This window comes from Myotis lucifugus, unplaced genomic scaffold (assembly GCF_000147115.1).
Source record: "Myotis lucifugus unplaced genomic scaffold, Myoluc2.0 scaffold_516, whole genome shotgun sequence".
Classification (NCBI taxonomy): Eukaryota; Metazoa; Chordata; class Mammalia; order Chiroptera; family Vespertilionidae; genus Myotis; species Myotis lucifugus.
The window spans coordinates 506,516-518,669 of record NW_005871564.1 but is presented as its reverse complement, the minus strand read 5'-3'; the positions used below and the strand labels follow the sequence as shown (position 1 = coordinate 518,669).

Sequence of the window (12,154 nt, the reverse complement as noted above, 5' to 3'; positions counted from 1 at the left end):
GAGGAGAGAGGACTGTGGGCCCTGCCGATTGACCAGGTGCAAGTCTGGGTCTTGTTACACAGGATGTGGTTGTGTCTATGGTGCGCACTTCCCTTGATTATCATTGGTTAGTTTAAAGAAATCCTAGGTGTGGCTAGCAGAGGCTTGGGCTTCTGGGAAGAAGCTCCTTGCTGAGCACATGGCTAATGGCTGCTGCCCAAAAATGGAGGATCCAGGGCAAGATGGAGGGCGTAGCCCTCGCCCTTTCATTCCCCCCTTGTCTTGAGACTTACAGGCCCAATCATGGGTCGGTTTGCATTTCTACTTCACCTTCTGCTGCTAGAGGCCTGTACTAGGTGTGTAGAACCATCATCTGCACAATCCCTACCCGCTCCTTGACAAACTGAACTAGCCTGTTGATGATGCAGGGGCCAAGGGTCAGCAGCAGCAACAAGATTGTGAGGGGCCCGACGAGGGCTGAGATGAGGGTAATTAACCAAGGGGACCAGTTTAACAGAGACTCATACCAGGTCTGAGACTGTTCCCTTTCCAATTTTTGCTTTTGTAGTCCCTCTCTTATAAGGGCCATGGATTCTTTTACAACCCCTGAGTGGTCAACGTAAAAACATTCCTGGGTCAATAGGGTACAACATCCCAAATTCCCTGCACTGATAAAATCGGAGTCCCAAAGTCTTCCCGGTGTCCTATCCGGTAGCCTTCCTTCCCTATCCCGTGAAGGAAATGCTCAGGGGTTGCAGTGGCTACAGCCTCTTGGGGACGAGGTGGGGTAGGCGGGCGTCCAACGGTGATCAGGTCACCCTTCCTCGGGGCCTCCCACCAAATGTGTCCAGTTGAGATGCATGACCAGGAAGCACAGAAATAGTCTCCAGCACCTCCACAAGGGTTCTTTTCCCGGGACCGAGTTTGCGAGTGCCCGGGGCAGACGTAGAAATAGGTAGTCCTTAATGGTTTTGAGTCCTTAATCCCTGCGCCTATCGCAGCAGATTTACAGTACGGTGGGGGGTAGATTCTGGGAAAGAGAGTCTGGAGGTCCACCCGTAGCTCAGGGAACCTTGTGCCTTTGGTATGGGCCTGAGAAGTCTGATTGAGAACCACCCCTAAGTTGGTGTAGTGTGGGGGCTCCCGGAAGCAGGAGTGATCACGAGCAAGGTTACCAGCATCAGGCAGGTTGAGCACGTCATAGCTTGAGCTTGAGCGGGTTGCATTGATCTCGATTGACACTCCATTTGGTGATGAAGTCTTCCCGGATCACGGATGGGTCCGCTGACTGGACGTGAGTGTGAGGGACCCAGGTCGCAACGCCGTCTACCTTGAGAGTGGTGGGGGTCGTCAGCACCACAGTGTAGGGACCCTTCCAACGTGGCTCGAGGGTCTCCCGGTGGTGCCTTCTGACGTAGACCCAATCTTCTGGTCTGTGCTGATGAGGAGTTGGGGTTGGGCGGGTCTCGTAGATGGCACGAAGGCGTGGCCAAATGTCCTTGTGCGCCCTCTGGAGCCCTCTCAAGGAAAGAGAGAGTTCTTGATTTTCAAATTCAGCAAGAAAGTCACCTTTAAGGTTAGGAATGAGAGGGGGTGGTCTTCCAAACATGATTTCATAAGGAGTAAAGCCCAGGGTGTAAGGGGAGTTCCTTACCCGGTAAAGGGCATACGGTAGGAGAGCCACCCAGTCCCCGCCAGTCTCCATGGTTAATTTGGTAAGGGTCTCTTTTAGAGTTTTGTTCATCCTTCCTACCTGCCCTGAACTCTGGGGCCTATAAGCACAATGTAATTTCCAATTTGCCCCAATAGCCCTGGCTACTACCTGCGTTACCTGTGAAATAAAGGCTGGTCCGTTGTCGGATCCTATCATAGCAGGAAAACCATACCTGGGTAAGATGTCTTCCAGCAGCTTCTTGGCCACTGTCTGAGCTGTTTCATGCTTGGTTGGGTATGCCTCTACCCAGCCAGAGAAGGTGTCTATAAATACTAAAAGGTATTTATAACCATACTTCCCTGGTTTAATTTCAGTGAAATTGACCTCCCATTGTGCTCCCGGTTTGGTGCCTCTGAGCCTGGTCCCTTTTTCATTTGATCCGACCCTCGAGTTCGTAAGTTGACAGGTCTTGCAGGCAGACACAACCTAATCTATCTTGGTATTCTGCTGGTGAATCTTGATCCCGGGTCATCAGCTTTCTGGTGCCCCTGCCAGTGGATTATGGCTAACTTGGTAGGAAGTCATAAGGCCTCAAGCAGGTCGAGAATCTCCTGCTTATTTTTTATTGTCCATCCCTCTGCTGTCAGTAGCCCTCTCTCTTGCTAGATCACCCCGTGGACATGAGCTGTAGCAAATGCATAACGGCTGTCTGTGTAAATGTTAAGCCGCTTCCCAGCCCCCAGCGTCAGTGCCTTAGTAAGGACGACAAGTTCTGCTTGCTGGGCTGACATCCCGGAGGGCAGGGCCTCCGCCCACACAGTGTCCGTTTCAGTGACCACCGCTGCACCCGCGTACCTGCACCCATCCCGCACGAAGCTGCTTCCATCCGTGAACCAGGTGGCCTCTGCATCAGGGAGGGGCCGGTCGGTCAAGTCCTTCTGGAGTCCATGTACTTGCTCTAGGATTCCCACACAGTCCTGTAGTGGGGCATCTAAGTCAGGGTCAGGCAGCAAAGTAGCAGGATTGAGGGCTGCACTGGGGTGGAACCGCACTCTTGGAGGGTTGAGTAGGAGGCTCTGGTAATGAATCATACGTGCGTTACTCATCCATCTATCAGGAGGCTGCTTCAGGACTCCCTCAATGGCATGTGGGGTTGTAATCCAGATTTCCTGCCCCAGGGTTAGTTTGTCAGCGTCCTTGACTAAGAGCGCTGTTGCCACGATAATTCTCAAGCATGATGGCCAGCCGGCAGCTACAGGATCTAACTTCTTAGACAAGTAAGCCACTGGGCAGCTCCAGGGGCCTAAAGCTTGAGTCAAGACCCCTTTCGCTATTCCCTTGTGTTCATCTACAAAGAGGTGAAAGGGCTTCGTAACATCTGGCAGGCCGAGGGCCGGAGCACCTAGGAGGGCCTTCTTTAACTGCCTAAAGACAGCTTCATCTTTCTCAGTCCAGTCAAACGCCCTTCCCTCTTTGGTAGCTTCATATAGAGCCCTGGCGATTTCGGGGAAACCCGGTATCCAGAGGTGGCAGTAGACGGCCGATCCTAGGAATTCCCTTACTTCTCTTCGAGAGATGGGAGTAGGGATTTTCAAAACAGTCTCTTTTCTGGCATCCGATAACTGCTGCTGCCCGCCCTCTAGGATGTATCCCAGGTAACTCACCCTTTCTCTGCATAACTGAGCCTTCTTCGTGAATGCCCAGTACCCTAAGGCCCCCAGGGTGGCCAGTAGATCTCGGGTACCCCGCTCACAGTCCTTGGCCATGTCGGCAGCAATCAGGATGTCATCTACATACTGGAGGAGGGTGAGTTTGGGGTGTTCCCTTCTGTACTCACCCAGGTCCTTGTGCAGTGCCTCGTCGAAGATGGTGAATGAGTTTTTGAACCCCTGAGGCAGTCTTGTCCAGGTTAGTTGTCCACTGTAGCCCTCCTCTGGATCATGCCACTTGAAGGCAAACAGGGCTTGGCTCCGGGGTGCCAGCAGTAGACTGAAGAAGGCATCTTTTAAATCTAATACAGTATACCAGACTCAGGAGGGCGCCAAAGAGCTTAGGAGAGTATACGGGTTGGGTACAGTCGGGTGTATGTCCATGACTCTTTTATTTACTTCTTGGAGGTCCTGTACTGGCCTATAATAGTTCGTCTGGGGCTTTTTAACCGGCAGTAGGGGAGTGTTCCACGCAGACTGGCAGGGAACTAACACCCCTAAGCTCCTCAGTCTCCTGATATGAGGCTGAATTCCCTTCCGTGCCTCCTGAGGCATGGGGTACTGCTTGATTCTTACTGGACCTTCTCCTGGCTTTAGTTCTACCAGGACTGGGGCCCTGTGGGCGGCCAGCCCCATCCCCCCTGTCTCTGCCCAAGCTGTTGGGAATTCTTGTAGCCATTTGTCCATACTGCCCTCTACTAGGGAAGCCTTCTGGTGGAGGCGATACTCATCCTCTAGCCCAGCCGTGGGCAAACTACGGCCCACGGGCCGGATCCGGCCAGTTTGAAATGAATAAAACTAAAAAAAAAAAAAAAAAAAGACCGTACCCTTTTATGTAATGATGTTTACTTTGAATTTATATTAGTTCACACAAACACTCCATCCATGCTTTTGTTCCAGCCCTCCGGTCCAGTTTAAGAACCCATTGTGGCCCTTGAGTCAAAAAGTTTGCCCACCCTTGCTCTAGCCTCATGGTCAGGACCTGAGTGGGGCGGCCCTTCCCATTGGTGACCTGAGGCCCCCCCTTGTCTGAAAGTTATTTGAGCTCCAATTTTGCTTAGTAGGTCCTGTCCTAATAGTGGGTAGGGGCATTCCGGTATCACCATGAAAGAGTGGGATACCCGGCCCGTTCCTAAATCTACTGTTCTTCGGGTAGTCCATGAATACTGGCTCATACCAGTTGCCCCTTGTACCCAGGACTTCTTGTTTGCTAATTTTCCTTGAGACGTGCGGAGGACCGAGTGTTGTGCTCCGGTGTCGACAAGGAAGTCAATGGGGGTCCCCTCCACTTTAAGAGTTATCCTGGGCTTGGGGAGGGGTTCTGAACCCCGACTCCCCTAGTCACTCAGTTCATCCAGCTCTAAGACTTTAACTCGATCAGTTTTACATCCCTTCCCGCCAGCCTTTTTTGGACACTCTCGGACCCAATGCCCTATCTCTCTGCAGTAAGTGCACTGATTCTTCTGCAGCCTCCGTCTCCTGCCCCGGGCGGTCTCCTTACCTTCCTTCTGATTGGCAAGTTGGCAGAGGTGGCGGTTTCGTTCTTCAGGAGAGTCCGCAATGGTGGCTAGCAAAATCTTGGCCAGGTTTCAGGTTTGCTTGTCACTGGCAGCCACCATGGCACGAGCCTGTTTATCTTCAGGAGGCTCCCGGTTGTTATACACCTTCTTGGCTACCTCCAGCAAGTCCTGCAGACTTTTTTCTCCTAATCTATCTACTTTCTGCAGCTTCTTTCTAATGTCCACAGCTGATTGGTTCACAAAACTCATGATTACAGCTGCTTTACTCTCAGGAGCTTCTGGATTCATGGGGGTATAGTTGCGGTATGCCTCCATGATCCGTTCTAAAAAGGCAGCTGGAGACTCATCCCTTTCCTGCTGAACATTTCCTACCTTGGCCAAATTAGTTGGCTTCCTAGCAGCCATTCAGAGACCCCCCCATTAGAGTCTGGCGGTAGATCCGGAGCCTCTCCTTACCTTCCGCCGTGTTGAAATCCCATTCAGGCCTAGTTAAGGGAAAAGAGACATCTATCTGGGCCTGGTTGGTGGTTGGGTTCCCGTCCAAGCCTGGAACCACTTTATGTGGAATAACCAATGAAAGGGCGAGGGCTACGCCCTCCATCTTGCCCCAAATCCTCCATTTTTGGGCAGCAGCCATTAGCCATGTGCTCAGCAAGGAGCTTCTTCCCGGAAGCCCAAGCCTCTGCTAGCCACACCTAGGACTTCTTTAAACTAACCAATGATAATCAAGGGAAGTGCGCGCCATAGACACAACAACATCCTGTGTAACAAGACCCAGACTTGCGCCTGGCCAATCAGCAGGGCCCACAGTCCTCTCTCCTCCCCTTACTCCAACCCCCCTATAAAACCCCTCTCCCCACAGAGCTGTCTCTCTCTCTCTCTGCCTCCTGCCGCTGCGTCGGAAGTGTGGTGGACGGGGAGCTCGAGCTAGCTTGAATAAAGACTCTTTTGCTTTTTGCATCGGACTCGGCAGGCTCCCTGGTGGTCTTTTGGGGATCCTGAAATCTGGGCTTAACATTTGGGGGCTCTTCCAGGGTCCCCAAGATCCTCGAGAAACCCCTGATCCGGAGAGTCTGACTGGCCACAGTAGGTGTCTGTGTGTTTGTGTGTTCTGTCCCGTGTGAGTTCATCTCCGTAATTCTGGTAGTGCCCGAAGCTGTCTAGTTGGACGCACTGGAGGACCACGGGCCGGAGGAGTCAGAAGAAGTTCCCCTCCTCCTCTGGAGGGACGTGGAATCCCCTCGAGGATCTGAGACGAGGCGGGTCACTCCCGCCGGTTGCCGTATGGCCATCAAATGAATTATTACCTAATTTACCTCTGATTTTTTCAGGGGAAGATGCTAGGGCCTTGAGTCATTGGGATCCAATAATGTATTTTACCAGCTAAGCAGAATGATGATGTCATCGAGGCAAAAGCCTTCACACTGAGGAGTGGGTGAGCGAAGGTAAAGAAACGAGAAGCCAGGGGAACCTGCAAGGCAGCCCGTACCATCACAGCCCTGGGATGGGAGTCCCCGGGGCCCACAAGGAGCAACACCGGGTGGGTGAACATAAGACGAGGTGTCAGGAGCAACATGGTCAACAGGCCACCAGAGACCAAAGGGCTGGCATGTGGGGAACAAGGGACAGGAGGCCAATTTTAGTGTGAACCCTCTCCCTCCCTGAGGCAGCTCACAGAGCAGCTCCTGCATTTCTGAACCTAAAAATGACCCAGGTTTTGACGAAAAAATAAAAAAAAATTTAATTTGTGAATTTCCTTATCTACACTAATAAAAGTCAAACATGCAAATTGACTGTACCTTCGCTACTCCTTAAGCCAAGCCCACCAGCCAATAAGAGCAACTATATGCAAACTAACCCAATCGAAATGGCAGCCACGGAGCTGGAGCGAGCAGGAGGCTTGATTGCCCCAATGATGGAGGAAGCAAGCTACCCATAGCCGGCTCTGAGCTCCACTCAAAGCAACAAAGTTTCAATTATAGAAGGTAAATAAACCCCAGAATAAAAAAAAAGAAAAAAGGAGAGGCTTGGAGCTTCCGTCGCCAGGGGGGTCTTGGTCAGCCTGAAAACGGCCCTCAGCCCCTCACCCAGACTGGCCAGGCACCCCAGCGGGACCCCCACCCTGATCTGGGACACCCTTCAGGGAAAACCAGCTGACCTCCACCCTGATCCGGGACACCCTTCAGGGAAAACCAGCTGGCCCCCACCCATGAACCAAGCCTCTATCCTATGTAATAAAAGGGTAACATGCAAACTGACCCTAACAGCAGAACGACTGGGAATGACAGGTCACTATGACACATACTGACCACCAGGGGCCAGATGCTCAATGCAGGAGCTGCCCCCTGGTGGTCAGTGCACTCCCATAGGGGGAGCTCTGCTCAGCCACAAGCCAGGCTGACGGCTGCCTGTACAGCAGTGGTGGTTGGAGCCTCTCCTGCCTCCTCAGCAGGGCTAAGGATGTCCATCTGCAGCTTAGGCCTGCTCCCTGCTGGTAAGTGGACATCCCCCGAGGGCTCCCGGGCTGCCAGAGGGATGTCTGACTGCCAGCTTAGGCCCAATCCCCCAGGAAGTGGGCCTAAGCCAGCAGGTGGTCATCCCCCAGGGGTCCCAGACTGCAAGAGGGCACAGGCTGGGTTGAGGGACCCCCCCGAGTGCACAAATTTTGGTGCACTGGGACTCTAGTTTGGGATATTCTAAAGAGGTTTAAAAAATCATATGTGTTTATATGATAATGAATCAGGTTTATTACAAAATAACATTTTATGAAATCAGAAAAGAGTCCTTTAGTACCAAACTCATTGAACACATGTGCTCCCCCAGTGGCTCTCCCTGGACCTGAGCCTTGGGGGTGGGCCTTCACCAGTTACCTTTCAAGTGTTGAGGGTCTGGAAGATGAGTGAACAACATCAGCACTTTATTTCAGAAGATACTCAGAGCCATGAATAAAACACTTAGGTGCTGACTAGGAAGCAACAGGGACTGTGTTGCTTTTCTATCGCTGCCCTAACAAATGCCCTCAAATGGAAGTGTGACAGCAGGTGCTGTGGGTCAGGAACCCGGGGCAGGTTCATGGGGCTGCACTCCTCCCCGCAGGCCCAGGGAGACCGCCGCCCCTGCTCCTGCATGTGGCAGAATCTGCTCCTAGGGGACCATTCCGTTCCATGTCTCTGCCTAAGCCACTGCCAGCTGCTGAAGCCTCCGGAAAACCTTGGTCCGTGATCCCTTTCCCTACCCCCAAAGGCAGCAGTGCATGTAGAGTTTTTCCCATGGCATCCCTGACCACCCTCCTGCCCACTCCCCACTCCCCTCTTTTAAGAACGCCTGGTTACTGAGGACCAGGACCTCAGGGTGGGGCCACACCCTCTGCGTGTTCAGAATAGGGTCTGGGGTTTGGTGCTCAATAAATGTCCACTCTCTGATTTACAGACAAAAAAACACCTGGTTAACTTTGCCCACCTGCCTAACCCAGGACAGTTGCCAGGTTACCTCTGTGACCTGTCTTATTTCTGTGACCTGTTGCCAAATGATACCCACAAGGCTGGGCTGGGCCACTGCAGGGTGATTCCCCAGCAGGCTCAGGAAGAGCTCCCCAAGATCTTGTCAGATTGAAACTCCAACTTGGCTGTTGAGACAGAGCTGGCCACATGGAGAAGGGGAAGCCACCACTGAAGGTACAGCAGTGCCCCCGGGGTGGGGAGAACCAGGCTGGCTGGGTGCAGCAGAGGCAGCGGATAAAGGGCTCTTGGGTGGCTTAGGCAGGAGAATGACATGATCAGATTTATATTTTTTAAAGGTCACTCTGTGATTTGGCATTTGAAATGACATTTGAGGGGCAGGATTTAGACAGATGCAGAGGGTGAGATGTGCTTCAGGTACAGAGAGTGGGCACGCGGCCTGGAGGCAGGAGAGATGAACAGTGGAGACCTGAGTACACACATCTCAGAGGCTGGTGAGTGAAGGACAGGGCAGGGAAACATAAGACCCATTGAGGGGGCAGGGCAGGGAGGACAGGGGACCCTCCATTGAGGGGGCAGGGCAGGGGTGACAGGGGACTCTCCATTGAAGGGACAGGGCAAGGGGGAGAGGGGACCCTCCATGGAGGATACAGGGCAGGGGGTAGGGGACCCTCCATGGACGGTACAGGGCAGGCGGGTAGGGAACCCTTCATGGAGGGTACAGGGCAGGGGGAACAGGCACCCTCCATGGAGGGTACTGGGCAGGGGGGACAGGGACCCTCTATGAAGGGTACAGGGCAGGTAGGACAGGGGACCCTCCATGGAGGGGGACAGGGCAGGTAGGACAGGGGACCCTCCATGGAGGGGGAACTGTGGATCCTTCATGGGTGTGGCAGGACAGAAAAACAGTGGACCCTCCATGGAGGAAGCAGAGCAGGGGGACAGGACCACCTCCATGGAAGAAACAGGGCACAGCACTGGATCAGGGAACCCTCCATGGATGGGACAGGACAGTGGGGACATGGGAATCTGAGAGATGGGGCAGGGCAGAGGAAATGGGGGTCTCCAGTGCCCCCTGTATGCCACCTCCATGGAGTGGGGAAGGCAGGGGAAGAGTGGAACCTCCACGGATGGAGTCTGGCAGGGCAGACAGGGCATCTTTCATGGAGGGGCCAGAGCAGGGAGGACAGGGGACCTTACATAAAGGGGGCAAGACAGGGGGGCTGGAGACCCTCTTTGGAGGGGGAAGGACTGGGGTTAGCAGTCCCTCCATGAAGGGTACTGGGCAGGGTGACAGGGGACCCTCCTTGAGGATAAATGACATGGGGGGGATAGGGGACCCTCTATGGAGGGTATAGGGCAGGGGTACAGGAAACCCTCCATTGAGGGTACAGGGCAGGGGGGATAGGGACCTTCCATTGGTGGTACAGTGCAGGGGGGACAGGGACCCTCCATTTAGGGTACAGGGCAGGGGGGACAGGACACCCTCCATGGACAGTACAGGGCAGGGAGGGATAGGGGACCCTCCATGGAGGGTACAGTGCAGGGGGGGACAGGGGACTTTCCATGGAGGGTACAGGGCAGGGGGGAAAGGGACCCTCCATGGAGGGTACAGGGAATGGGGGACAGGGGAACCTCCATTTATGGTACAAGGCAGAGGGGATAGGGGACCCTCCATTTAGGATACCTGGCAGGGAGTATAGGTGACCTTCTATGGAAAGTAGAGGGCAGGGAGACAGGGGACGGTTAATGGATGGTATAAGGCAGAGGAACAGGGGACCCTCCATGGAGGTGTCTGGGTAGGGTAGACTGGTGACCCTCCATGGTGGAGGAAGAGCAGAGAGTACAGGAGAGGATGGAGGTATGACAGGGGACACTGCCCCCTCCATGGAGGGTCACCAGTCCCTCCATGAAGGGTTCCCAGTCCCTCCAACCCTGCCCTTTCCCAAAGTCCCTGTTCTTCCTGCCTTCCCATGGAGGGCCAACAATCTCCCTTGTTCTGAACACTCTGTGGTTGGTTCTTTTTCTCCTCAGCCTTGCCACCTCCATGGAAGGTCTTCTGTTTCCCTGCCCTAACTCTCACTCACCAGCCTCTGAGAGGTGTGTGCACAGGTCTCCAGAGTTCATTTCTCCTGCCTCCAGGCCACATGCCCAATCTATGTACCTGAAGCATATCTCACCCTGCTCATCTGCCAAAATCCTACCTGTGCTCTCAAGGCACATCACAAATATCTTTTCAAATGTCAAAAAACAAAGTGATCTCCACAGAAGATGGGGTGGGGGAACATAGGAGAGGGCATAAGGGGATAAAAGTTTCAGTTGGAGAAGACAGGAAACGTGATGGAGATGATGGTGGTGTGGGCCGCACAACAGTATGAATGTCCTTAGCACTGCACTGTGCACTGGAAAACAGTGGAAATGGTAAATTTCACAGTGATAAAGACATGCAAAAAAGAGAAAGTAAAAGAAGGCCAGGTATTAAAACAGAACCATCATGGGACAAGCACTGGCTAACCGTTTTACCGCTCCCAGGAGCCACTGGACACAGTGATGAGAAGAGCCTGGGGTGTGAGGTCAGTTGAGAAATCCTGGGCAAGCCGTGGTTCCCTCCTGCCCACCCCACGGGTCACTAAAGAGAAGACAGGGATGCTGCTGGGGCTCACCATTGTGTGCAGGTGCAGAGAAGCACACCTGTGGGGGGGAATGCATTTTGTGGACCCACTGTGGAAAGCAGTAAGGAGATACCTCAAAAAATTAAAAATGGAACTTCCATGCTTCCATGTAACACAGTGATTCCACTTCTGGGAATGTATCCCAAGAAATCATAGAAACTGATTGGAAAGAATATATGCACTGCTATGTTCATTACAGTGTTATTTATAATATTAAGATTTGGAAACAGCCCATGTGCCCATCAGAAGATGAGTGGATAAAAATGCGTTGGTGCATTGACACAATGGAATTCTACTTGGTTGTGTAAAAGAAGGGAATCTTAACTATTTGTGACGTCATGGATGGATCTGGAGAACATTATGGTACGTGGAATCAGCCAGAAAAAGAAAGACCAATATCGTATGATTTCACATATGTGTGGAATCAATTTAGCAAAATAAATTAACAAAGAAAATAGAAACAGACTCATAGGAAGAGAACAGAGTGACAATTGCCAGAGGAGAAGGGATTGCGGTGCTGGGTGAGGAGGTGATCAGATTAAGCAAAGAAAAACAACAACTCATAGACAAAGACATCACCAGAGTGATTACAGGAAGAAAAGGGGGTGGTGGAGGTGGAAGAGGGTAGAGTGGGTTAAATGGTGATGGAAGGAGAATTGATTTGGGGAGGTGAACACACAGGACAATATACAGATGATGGGTTATAAACATGTACACCTGAAGCCTACATGACCTTATTAACGTGTGTCAACACAAGAGATGCAATAAACAAAGCAGGAAGAACACAAGCTACAACGTGGATGGACCCTGAAGACGTTATGTTCAGTGAAAAAGCCAGTCAAGAGAAGATAACTACTGTGTATTCCACTCACATGATGTCCCCAGGGACATCAGAGGCAGAGAAGGGAGGCAAGACGTAGGAACAAGTGGTGGTGGGGTTGGGGTGAGGGATGCAGTGTTGTTTACTGGGGGCAGAGTTCCAGTAGGAGAAGATGGGAAAAGTGATGGATATGATGGTGGTGTGGGCAGCACAACAGTATGAATGTCATTAACGCCACTGCAATGTGCACCAGAAAACACTGGAAATGGTAAGTTTCACAGTGATAAAACTATGCAAAGGAGAGAAAGAAAAAGACGGTCAAGTCTTAAACATACCCATGGT

At 52.4% G+C, this 12,154-nt stretch overlaps 1 pseudogene; it reads right to left on the bottom strand.

Moving 5' to 3' along the window:
* Positions 1-615: 615 nt before the first annotated feature.
* LOC106694568 lies at positions 616-6,438 on the bottom strand (annotated as a pseudogene).
* Between the last annotated feature and the right edge of the window lie 5,716 nt (positions 6,439-12,154).